The sequence below is a fragment of the Mesitornis unicolor genome, unplaced genomic scaffold (genome assembly GCF_000695765.1).
Source record: "Mesitornis unicolor isolate BGI_N332 unplaced genomic scaffold, ASM69576v1 scaffold25136, whole genome shotgun sequence".
Taxonomy (NCBI): Eukaryota; Metazoa; Chordata; class Aves; order Mesitornithiformes; family Mesitornithidae; genus Mesitornis; species Mesitornis unicolor.
The window spans coordinates 7,570-12,944 of NW_010192002.1; the positions used below are offsets into that span (position 1 = coordinate 7,570).

At 42.5% G+C, this 5,375-nt stretch overlaps 1 pseudogene; it reads right to left on the reverse strand.

Annotated features, from left to right (window-relative positions):
- Nucleotides 1-290: 290 nt before the first annotated feature.
- LOC104535501 lies at nt 291-885 on the reverse strand (annotated as a pseudogene).
- Nucleotides 886-5,375: the final 4,490 nt, after the last annotated feature.

A 5,375-nucleotide genomic window follows, 5' to 3' on the forward strand; every position in this document is an offset into this window, starting at 1 on the left:
GCTCTACTTTTGTAACCGTGGTGTTTACAATTTTTTTGGAAATCTCTTGTAGGGCTTGTCTGGCCTGTGGTGTTAAGGACTGAGGATCTTGCAGCTGCTTCACATCTTTTAGCAGTTCAAAGAGTGGAGCAAGTTCTGTATTTGAAATTCCACACATATTATGAACCCACTGGATGTCTTCTACCAATTTTTGCACATCATTCAATGTCTAAATTTCTGCTCATAGGGTTAGTTTTTGTGATCGGATAACGGTTTCAGTAAGAACCATTCCAAGGTATTTCCATGGCGAACTACGTTGAACTTTTTTTGGAGGCAATAATCAGTCCCCACGTAGTTAACTGCTGAGTTAGTTTGGCAATGATGCTGTCATCAATAGGCTCTTGATTGCAAAGAAGCAGATCATCCATATAATGGTAGATTATCATGTGAGAATACTTTTTTTGGAAATGTGTCAGAGCCAGGTCAACGTGCCATTGGCAAATGGTCAGAGAATTCTTCATACCCTGTGGGAGAACAACCCACTGATATCTCCTTGCCGGTGCGGCTCTTAGTAGATGGAACAGTAAAGGCGAATTTTTCGTAATCTTCTGAATGTAGGGGGATAGTGATAAAACAATCTTTCAAGTCCAGCACCACAATGTCCCAGTTTTTTGGAAGCATTGAGGGGGTCGGTAATCCTGACTGTAAAGCCCCCATATCTTGCATGACTGTGTTTACCGCTCGCAGGTCGTGCAACAATCGCCACTTTCCAGACTTCTTTTGAATGGTGAACATAGGAGTGTTCCAGGGGCTAATAGAAGGTACCAGATGCCCTGCATCCAACTGCTCTTGCACTAGATGTTCCAAATGTGCAAGCTTGTCTGTGGGCAGCAGCCATTGATCAATCCAGACCAGTATGGATGTCAGTCAAGTTAGTTTCACCGTTGGACGGATTGCGCTCACCTCAATGGCCGCTATACAAAAGATGATTGAATGGTAACACCCCACTGAGACATGACATCTCTGCCATGAGTCCAAATGGTTGTATTCAGAACATATAGACGTATGTGTGCTATAAGTCCTTCCTTTAGATCCCGAATGGTCACAAAGTTGACACTTATATGTGTAGGAGATGCTCCCCCAATTCCAGTAACCATGTTATTGACAGATTCCAAAGGCCATGTTTTCGGCCAGGCTTGTCTTGGAATGATCGTGACATCAGCGCCAGAATCCAAAAGCATTGTCTGGTGAGAAATAATTTTCCCCCCTGGACTTGCTATATCGACAGTCCGACAAGGTTTCTCATTTGTCACACGCTGGACAAAAGCAACTGTAGCAGGACCAGTTGAACCAAAACCTTTCTCTCCTCTTTCACTGCTACAAGCTCTTGGCACAGTTGCTTTGGATGGTATCAGTTGGGCAATTCTGCTTCCGCAGTTAAGCGTAACAGGTGGTGCTAACGCTTGAACCATTATCCCTATTTGTCCAGTGTAGTCTGCATCTATAACACCGGGATGTACAATGAGTCCTTGTTTAGTAGTTGACGGTCAACCTAACAGAAGTGCACTAAGTCCATACCCTAACGGCCCAGTTACCGTTGAAGGGATGTCATGTATCTTAGAGTCTCTTATTGTGACGTTTGTTCCCACGGCCAAATGGACTCTGGTGCTTCCTCGGGTTGCGGCTGGGAGCTCTGATAGGCAACCAATGGTCGAGTTGTTGGACAGTATTGTGGCTTCACGCCCGGTCCCATGGCGCTGCGCACCCAGTTTCCCAGAATCAGTGTACCATCCTTTTTGAAGTGCAATCAACACTCTGTAGCATGATGGCCTAGTTTATCACATTTGTTGCAGGTATTCAGAAAACTTTCAGACTTGCTTTTTCCTCCAATTGATTTGCCATTACCATGTTTTGGGCAATCACGTCTTCGGTGATTTCTTTCCCCACATGCAAAGTATTGAAAGTCTTTTCTAATTTGCATAGGAGGTTTCAATGCAGCAGCAAGAGCATTTGCATGAATTTTTGCTTTTTCAGCTTCTTGTTGAACAACCGGAATTCTGCTGCAAGCTTCAACCATCTCTGCTAAAGTAGCAGTTTTTCCTAATCCGGTCAAAATTTGTTGACATTGCGGGTTGTCATTAATAATTGCTAAGTCTTTGGCCACAGCCTTTTTTGCATCAGGAGGTAAATTAGGTGACGCGCCAACAGCGTCTGTAAGACAGTCAACAAATTGTATATAAGGCTCTCCAACTTTTTGCTTTATCATAGTATATGGGGGTTGTGGCTTACCTACATTAGGCACTTCCTTCAAGGCAGCCAAAGCCAAAGATTGTGTTTGCTGTAAAACTTGTGGTGGCAGAGCAGCTTGAGTTGGTCCATCTGCATAAGTTCGTTTTCCAAGCAGTTGATCAGAAGATATGAGGTGCACGGGATCACCTACAGGTCGATGAACACTTTCTGTTACTGTTAATTCCGCCTTCTGTTGCCATTTGTCCAAAAACAGCAAATATGCTGTAGGAGGCAAAATCAATTCACAAACAGCTCGAATGTACTCTTGTGTTAGAGCTTGATTAGTAAAAAATGCTGATAATAATTGTAAGACGTTTGTTGTCCATTCCATACTGCATTACTGATTGTTGGAATTGTTTGACTACTATCCAATCAAATAGAGCCCATACTGGGTTTCCGTGCAGTCCAGCAAATATTGGAATAGCAGTGACACTAGGTGGCAGCATAACTCTCTCTATAGATGCTTCTTTAATTATTCCTCTCCATCGCTGACCGGCATCATAATCAGGATTTCTTGACGGGTCCCATGGTACGGGGGATAAATCCTCAGAGATTTGTTGAGGTCCGAATGGTCCAAAAAATTGTTTTAAGGTTTCTGTCAGCCGCCTGATACCCGAGTACTGATCTTTAGTTTCTTCAGGTCGCTTTCCAAATTTCTTTTGTAGCCATTCTTCAGCCTCTTCCTCAGTCCACTGGCCATCTTCCACACACCAATGACACCACTCTCTCTGTCGCTGTTCCTTTAGCTGCAGCTCCTCTGGAGTAAGGTCTACGTTTCTATCTTGTGAAGCTACACGTCCTCGCTCTACCATCTCTGTTACTGCATTTAATCTGCTAGTAATAGCCTTAGCTGCTTTATCGTAGGCTATCATTCGAGAGGGTTTACTTGACCCCCCATCCAAAGTTTTCATCCTTTTTAATAGCTCTTGCATCTGCTTTTCCTGTTGCTGCAATAATTTACACAACTCTTGTTGTTGTTCCCTATTAAATTGAGGCAATGATTGAGAAGGATCTGGCTCTGGTAACTCAGGATGAAATTCCGAGCCTTGTTCTGGCTCGTCTACATCCATAGGCAAAGGTACAGATGCCGGATCGAGCGGTGGAGCAGAGGGCCCCGTTGCCTCCGGAAAAAGCGATAAAGGCACCTTTTCGCCATCACTTTTCCAAAAGTCGTCTTCACTTGTCTTAACTGGAAAAGGGGTCATTGGGACTGCACAAGGTGTATTACTACGATCTCCTCCTGATTCAGGAGACTCCCCTCTGACTTCCTCCAAGGTGCATTTAAACGCTGCTTTAATTTCAGACTCGGAGAGAACTGTCGTAAGCATATTCTTTATCTTTCGCCACAATAAAGCTAAACATCCAGCGCCCTTATTACCGACTGTGACACTTTCCCAGAGTTCTTTACCTAGAAAGTCCCAATGTTCCAAATCAAATAACTGAGATGCAGATTGCAGTAGTCCTTTCCTTCTCCCCCAGATGAGAAGGTTTTCTATTTCCTCTCGTTTTAATTCTGTCTCTGTCTTTGAAGCTATCTGCAGCAAACATTTTACTGCTGCTTTTTCTAGTGCAGATGCTGCACTTCCCATCCTGCCGTATTTCTTTGTACGCCTCTCCCCTCCCTGCCGTATTTCTTTGTACGTAGGCGCCTATGACTTCCCTGTCACTCTCAGATGGCCCGGCTTACCTTCTCGCCGGCACGGCAGCCCTTAGCTTTTCTTATGGCTCCCCTAAGTTCTTCATAGAAGCATCACGTCGGGGTCACCAGAATGTTGGGGTCCAGGCGAGGAACAGACTACAGCACACCAATATGATGCTCTGATAGTCAAATTATTGCACAAAGCTTGCTATTTTTATACATTGTTATTGTTTGCACACGCATCTATCTAACTCCTAATTGACTGCATGCATCTTGCACATGCTGTCCATGCCAGCTAGTCTAATACATTATTGGTCGCTAACTACTGAACGCTTTCCAGACCACATCTGTTCCATCCTGTCCCACATCCTGCTTATCTTGAACCTTTTCCATATCGTGATGCCAAATTAGTCTTCATTTCCTTGTTTTTCTCTTCTTACTTGGCCTTGAGTCTTCTTACCTAACCTTGACTCCCTTATGCTAAGCTGAGGCCCACTTTGGTTCACAATGTACTTATGTTAAGCTGAGGCCTACTTTGGTTCACAACGTCTCGATTGCCCAGGCTTCTACATTCTTATAAATTTCACAGTAAATAAACAAGTTATAGGCACATACGAAAAAAGAAAAAAAATTATTTGAAAAAATTCTTCGTAGCCCATGTAGAAATTTTATCTTTTACCTGATGAGTCATGTAATATTTTTTATGTTCTCTCCAAAGTGAAAAAACTCCTATCATTATCTCTATATTGGACAGAGTTCATGTTTAGCATTATTGTTTTGATTGTGCCAGATGCTGTCCAAATTAGTTAATTGTAACCCTTGGGTGTAACGGCAGAATCAAGCATTATTTGCTAGTTCTTCATTACGTGCAGACATTGGTGGTCTTTGTTAAGGTGGCCTCCAATTATTAATTTGAACAAAACCATGCTAAACGATTGGGAAATTTAAGGTCATATTGGCTTATTTGTATTAAAACATTGCAGACCCGCTTTGTTTCATATTGGGATGGTCTAGGATAACTGAACTAGGTGTCTGGAAAACAAGAAAATTCCCATATACCTTCCACAGGGCCAAGTTTTGATCTCTATCAATTCTTTTCCAAGATCTGTAGTTCTCACCCTAGAATAGTTTACTATGTTTCTAATCCATACTGTCCTCATAGGATAAGTGGAAGAGAGAGAGCTTCCACCCAAAGATGTTTAGGGGAAATATACATGATAGTCATCAATTAAAACAGAAAAATGAACAAATAAGCAGACATCAAACAAGCACAGAGATCATGCTGAGGAATCTGTTTGATGACAAGCCACAAAACCAAACCACCATGTATATTTTGAGTATGGCATTAGCAAAAGATAAATTTTCTTAAGAGGCAGATGTCAGGAGAATGCAATTCCCAAATCCCTTAGTTCATATAATCATGAGTTGGAAAGTTTGGTTGTGTCCTGGTTTGAGCTAAATAGAACTA